Genomic DNA, 7,292 nt, shown 5'->3' on the forward strand with positions numbered 1-7,292 from the left:
ATTCAGAGCATTAGAAACACACACACGGCAGAAGATAACTAGTATCAAAGTTGTTATACTGCTTAAGAAGGTGCCAACAGCTGAGAAGAACCTGCAAGAGACAGAATCTGATATCCATTTGAAAAGCTGAAAAACATTAAGAAATTAGAATGCCCAAGACCTGCAAAAATCCATGTTTATTTACAGTAAGTAGGAAGCTTTCTTTTCTAAAACAAGGAGGACAAACATTATCAATATTTTTTTAAAGCATTTATTTTATACAATAGTGAAAGCTAACTTCTTATCAGTGGAATGAACTAATAAAATGTAATCTTACAAAAGTCTCTAGGAATGTTTATTACCTTAGCTGTTACCTCATCTTTGTATGAAATACTATGAAGCGGTGTTATAGAATTTCTTGGGAAGCTGTGAGACCAGTAACAATCATGATAGCCTTGCTCGATCCAGCATTTTTAATTATACTGAGAAAAAACTTAAAGCCTACACCTTACAATGTTAATAATCTAAGCATTCCAGGACATGATGAACATTTGACACAGTAAGTTGATTCATTACCCTAACTTGGGTACACAACATAAAAATACATTGTAATTTCTGGGTGTGCACTCCCCACCAGCACTCATATCATAGCTTTTTAAAACACAAAACTATTTTAAATGAAACATGCAAAGGCAAATTTTACTGCAGCTCTTCCTAACCGTGTGTTGTATTTTATTTCCCATTTATCATTAACATCTTTAAGAACATGCAGACTGCTGAGTACTACTCAGTGTCAGAGAAAAAAGGTTAGCCTAGGGGTATTCACAGAGGTAGCATCTTACTGCACAGATACATCCGTGAAACAGCACAGCAGGGCATCCTGCAACTGCTGACGAAGGAATTCTACTGGAAAGTCAAAACACAGACTTACATTTCTGGCAACCACCAAGAGGTGTCACAGCAAACACTCAACCACAATTGTCTATATACTAGGTACCGCTCTGGGAATCCCTAAGTCATCCTATATTATAAAATATCATATTATTTTCCTATATTATAGAATAGGAAGACATCAGGTGAAGACATCCTGTATTTGTCCTGATTTTACTTCCCTCCTACCACTGACTAGGGCACAAATCAGGACACTGAGCAAAGTCTCTTTTGTCACACTCAGTATGCCTATGCTGATGTCTGCATAGCCAATTCTTTGGTTCCAGCACATATAATTAAAAGGCAGTTTTTAGACTTGCTCGCTACATAATCAATCTTAAGGGTGAACAGTCATGGCTTCTATCTCATGAAATGTTAAATGATGTCCTACAAAAGAAAATGCTATCCAATGTGGTGCTAAAGTTACCAATCCATGAAGGCAGATTTATTCACTGAAGTGTGTTACAGCCCTACCATTATGAATGCTGTGATCGAGTGGAACAACTGAGAGGGTCAGAATTCAGCAAGGGAGACAAACAGACCTTCTAGAAATAGATTATAGCTGGTAAAGGAGAGAAAACAGTAATTTGGATGCTTCTGTTGTCAAAAGGTGAAGAATTCACTGTGCAATTCACAGCCTACTGTAGTACTCATTCATTTAACCAGTGTGACACTTCATGAAAATAAGTGGTTAGTTTAATCAGGTCATATTTGTCAAACAATCAGTTTAAAGGGAGAACCTGAAGAGTAAATAGAGTTTTTATCACACACAGGCTATACCTCTAAACACACATTCCTATTTCTCCCTAAACTCAGCAGGGAAGGCGAAATAAAGGAAAAAAACAGAAGTAACAGTCAGGACAAGGCAGCTACAGCTCAAGCGCAGCAGCGCACCTCTCTAGAGTTGGCAGCCTAATGGAAGCAGACTATATGGACTGGCGCACAGGAGACTCACTTGGCAGAGGGAGCATTACTACCTGAAGTAACACTTTGCACACTCACAATTCTGGCCACAGACTAGCAGTGGGAAGAGCTAGTGACAACCGCACCACCGCCCTGAAGACCAGGGCAGGAGAGCGCCGACAGCAAAGCACCAACAGCCTTCAGCAAGGAAGGATGCTCCTCTTCACAGACATACAGGGTCTGGCTCAGGAGTCCTTTCCATGTACAAACACTACAGCCTCTGCCGATGTATTTGACATCATTTGGTTCATACTCTATACAGCATATGAAAGAGAGTGAATCTGTAATTCCATGATTAGCACCGAACAACACAACAGTGAAGAAATCCTGCTTATATAATCAAAAAGATAAGTCTGGTGCCGGTTAGAAAAGCTTTTTAAAAGCTCTTTTGTTGCTTCACATTATCAAGATCTGACATTCATCATATCTTTCCAGCCAAAGTTTCTTTACTGCTGATTAAAATGGATATTTATTGACATCAGCCTGGGGTATAATAGCTGAAGAGCCAACCATATTCTATTCTTCATCAACAATACTGCCAACTAAGTTGTTTCCAGAATCATCACTGTCAGTAATTACATGCTAAACAAAAAGAAACCCTCACGGTTGATTTTCAAAGACCACATTGAGCTTGCAGATAGAAAACTTTGTTTAGACTTTAACCCTGCAGGAACAAATTTTATTTGAAAGTTAATTTTTGTTTATATGTATACATACACACACAGAGCTCAACAAGTTGCAGCTTTACAGGCCAAGAATTCTTCTTAACCTAAGGGTTTCATCCAGGAGACTGACTGGAGTGTTATCACAGGTGTACTCTGTACCTTTCAGGTTTATGCTTTATGAGTAATGAGCATCTATTCATCATGTGTTCTAAAGATTTTTAGTGTCAAATGATCCCCACACTAAGCAGAGCCAACCTTGATATGCCATGAGCCTGAATAAAAAAAGTGACCTCCATTTTTGATCTGGCTGACATCCATGAGGCAGCATTAACTTCACTTGAGAAGAGGAAGTTGCAGACACATGCTACTTATATGAAATGGAGATGTGGAGAGACTCCACTCTTAGAATTCTTTTGACTTGAGTCACCTGAGACATGTAGTCAACAGGAATCGTCTGCTCACATCAACAAATATGTCTTTTAACTAGAATTAAAATGGATAATCAAACAGGTTAGGATATTAGGCTAGTGGGTAAGAAAGCCTAGGAAGACATCTACAAAGTTTATTGTACTAAAACCCGTATTTCTTTACTTTCTTTCAGGAATTTCTCTACTTGTGCTCTGTTTTTCCAATTGCTACTTCTTAAGGCAACAATTTAAGTTATGTTCAGTAGTGCTAATAAAATATATTAACTAAGTCTGACTTTTTAACAACTTCTGGAGCAAGGTCCTGTAGCTTAGTTTTTCTGAGTTACTGAAATAATGTAACAAAGTCCAAAAAGAAGGTTGCTTCCTGGAGCAGAACACCACAATTTGTGAAAGGTGCACAACAGCAGTTACATATCTCTGTAGTTGTGGCATAACGCATGTTATCTTAGCCCTAGGGTGCTGTGCTATGACTAGCTTAAATCAAACCAAAAATAGTAAGAAACATTTCTAGCCTTCCCCATCTGAACCGGACATTCTCATCCTCTCCTCTGTGTCAGTATTTGCAGCCACACACAATGGGAATAAACGCACTTTTCTTAAGGGTTTGTTCCAGTCAGCTCAGAAAGCTGACCAGACTCGTCGTACAGCCCCGCAGTAATTAGTGCTGGCATAAACCGCAGGTGGGAAGAGGCAGCCAAGGCTGACGCCCCCAGCAGCCTCCTATCAGTTCGAGCTGACAGTGAAACCAAATGATTAAACAACACTGCATAGGCTGTTTAGCAGAACTGAAGAATGAAACTTCTCACTTCAAAATGTGAAAATACTAGCAGTCAGGGACTCACAATGTCACACAACCTCATCAGGTATTTTTTGAGTACACACACAGTACAGGATCTATCAGGCATCCCAGGCAGTATGAAATGCACAAAGAGCATTTTCCTGCTCTGTGAAAGTTTGGAATTAAAAAACACATCCCAGATGAATTCCTAAAACATATTTTATTTCTAGGTATTTTGTCACCTTCACCTAATTTAACTCAAACCAGAACATTTATGACAACTGGTGAAAAATATGGAAGAACATAGATGGTCCCTGTAGAAGAAAATCTACCAGAACTCTTGGCCACAGGCATGCTCCCCTCCTCAGCCCCTTCTATAAAAAAAACCCAAAACCCACAACACCAGGATTTCATGCTACGGAAGAAAGCATTCCGATTACAGATCTATCTGTAATAGGAGAAGACTGATAAATAATATATAGAATAATGTGAGCTTGCATATTTGTCTGCAAATGCTCTAATGCATTTCATGGCTAATTAGTAATAAATTAAGACGTACTGCACTAACCTTCACAGTATCTTAAAAGTAGATTTTTGAACCTAACCCTGCCTTTACTAAGCCTTTTTAAATTTAAAAAAAAAAAAAAAAAAGAGAGATACTTTTACTGCACAGAATCCTTTTGTATAGGCTTGTACAAGCACAGTTGCCATCACACTGGCTTTTTTCAATAGCAAATTTTTCACATTAGGCACAGTCATGGAGATAAGAGTATATTTTAGTCTCGCTTTTCCTCAAATTACTTAAATTTTTAATTTGGATTGGCTTGCAGTACCAACACATTCAAAATGGTTACCTTTTTTCCCCAAAAAACTACAGCTGTGCAATGAACACAGAGGTTCAAATGCAACTGTTTAGTCTAAGATTTTTCAATTTCACACTCCTTAAAAAAAAAAAAATCTACTAACCTCCAAACCACCCATATTTCCTTGTTTCTATCTACAGTTTGCTACCATCTTCCCACTCTTTGGGAATTTTTAAAAATGAGTATTTGTCCTACTCCCCACAATCTTGTTCCTTCTCCTATTTCTTTGTCACTGGTTGTCCTCCATCCTGCCATATGCACCTTCTTCTGTGCCTCCTTTTTTTCCACTATGGTTTTTCCACCATCTATCTTCCTTTTCCATTGTGCTTCCACAGTCTTCCTCCATCTTCTCTCCCTTCCTCCTCATCACTAGTAAAACAGGCTCACTCATTCTTCTGTCACCTAAAGATCCTTCTTCAGTGTCTACCTTGTCTCCCAGTTTTGGATGAAAGAAGTCTCTGCTGCCTCTTGCTTTTTCTCCCACATACAGGACATAATTCTGAAGACAGAAAAATCTGATCCTCTCCTTCATTTTTGTCCCCTAAACAGCTGGCAGCCATTGCTGCACAAGACATGGCCAGTGAGGAGCTGCTCTCACCTTCATGGTGAGATGCCAGCTCATCACAGGCCAACATCCAGATTCCAACTGTCCAGGTGTCAAGTTCCTATGATCACAGATCATCTGGGATGCCTTTCCTCTCAAAACCAGGTGACTCGGAGCCAAATTCTTTCATCTCATAGGCACTAAAGGCTTGATAGCTGTGAGTGGCTTTTAGGGAAAATCACTGTGACAGTATTTCCACTTCAGCAGTATATGTCTCAATAAGAAGTGGTATACACTGCCTTAAAAAAAAAAAAAAATCAGGTACTGACAATTAGACCTTGTCTGTTCAACAGGAGTTGCCAACCGCTGAACGTGGTTAACTGCAAGCACAGACAATGATAATTTACACTCACCATCATTCTGGAGGCTAACTTCATTTTCAAAACTGCAAGTATAGGCATGGATAAGCTATGATCAGCACGCTTCAACCAGATTCAACACCAGCCAAGTCTTTGTCAGCAGTGGTAATCTTCCAAGCAGAGAGAGGGCATTCAGGGGGTCCACAACCATGGCCCAAAGGCTAGCTGAATACCTTGGCACCTATTAAGCCTCTTCCCACCTGAGCTTCAAAGAGTTCTACGAATATTAACTGACTGGATTTCTATTAGGTGAATGACAATTAAGGGCTCAATTTACCTGCCAACAGAATACGCCCAGCTTTGGGGTGAACGAACAGGTAGCTTAAGTATCAAAACCATCCCATTTGGTATTAAAAGAGGGACCTGGCATTTAGAGCTGTAGGGGTAATTCAGGTAGACTAAATGTCAGATTTAAATTTAGTTTTAAGCAAGGCTGAACAGAATGCATTTCGGTGAATTTCTAAATATCTGGTGGCCAGAAGACCAAAGACAGCTTCTTGAGGGATAGGGTATTGTACTGGGAGGTTGGTTCAATAGATTGGGCAAGTATTCGGCTTAATCACTCCCTGTCAATATCACTACCTAAAGGTATTTCTGTGGTCACCAGCCCAGATTACAGCAGTTGAAAAATATGCCTTAATCTAAACCCAAGGCAATTCATCTGCAAGCAAGACAATCCATGTATGTTACATCATTAAGATTACTAAAGAGAAGTGTCAGACCAATATTCTGAAGCGAGAACAAGGTGCCCGAAGTGGAAGACATGTAAAAATCTAACTTCAAGTGCTAGAACACACAGCTTGTGAATAATGTATTTCCTCAAGCACATACTAAGTCTTTCCACCGTTAAGCTATCCATAATAGAGTTTAAATTAATTACATTAGAGAACCTGATCTGAACACTTTCTAAAACAATTTACTGGGTGGCCTGCACACATATACATGGTGCTTGAAAACCTCAGTCAGGTTTGCTTATAGACTAAAACAATTATCCAGATAAACTCTGTATAGTATTCTGTAGAGTATGCTACAACTTCAACACTCCCCATGGCATAGGAAGGGCTGCATAATATTTTAATTATTTTCTTCCACAAGGCAGGAAGCTCATTGAAATTTTACAACCAAATATGCTTAGTTGGCTTTTTGCTCAATACAGCCCTTAGCCTGCAGGTTGCATCTAGTGCTAAAACAAATAAAGATCACAGAAGTTAGAAGTGCCTATTATGTCAATAAAATCTAAATCCCTAGTAATGCAGTAATTGTTCCATGCAGCATGTTTTCTAATGCTTTGTCTGGTCTTGTTTTAAACAATGGGGCTACCATCACTTTTCTTGGACTGTTTATGGTCTGGAACAATCCAACAGTTTTTCCCGATCTTTAACCAAAGTTTCCACTTTTTATGCCCGTCCAAACATAAGAAGCCCTCGCAAAAAAAAAGGATGCTAAGCTTGACAGAGAAGCTATCTTCTAAAGAATATCAGATAGCCTTTACAGAAAGCTGGATACAAAGTTCACTGATCGACTCATTTTATACTAGAGTGAGTGACAACTCCCTTCTGTTTATCGTTTGGGGACTATGCAGAAAAACGGTTAGACAGGATACACCAGGATCAAGTTGTAACTTAAAAAGAAATACAATTCCTATCTGCAGAAAGGGAGTCTCCTACTGAGCTTCATTTATGGCTATCTGCTTATGTGGTAGGACTACCTTCCCCCCCCCCCC

General features: G+C 39.3%; 1 long non-coding RNA gene across 1 annotated transcript; it reads right to left on the bottom strand.

Annotated features, from left to right (window-relative positions):
• Positions 1–4,381: 4,381 nt before the first annotated feature.
• Positions 4,382–7,274, bottom strand: LOC113480579. Its single transcript, XR_003398489.1, has 2 exons — positions 5,205–7,274; positions 4,382–5,105 (listed from the first exon to the last, which is right to left on the bottom strand). It is a non-coding gene; the product is annotated as an uncharacterized LOC113480579 (long non-coding RNA).
• Positions 7,275–7,292: the final 18 nt, after the last annotated feature.

The sequence above is a fragment of the Athene cunicularia genome (assembly GCF_003259725.1).
Source record: "Athene cunicularia isolate RWA chromosome 5 unlocalized genomic scaffold, athCun1 chr5_part1, whole genome shotgun sequence".
NCBI lineage: Eukaryota > Metazoa > Chordata > Aves > Strigiformes > Strigidae > Athene > Athene cunicularia.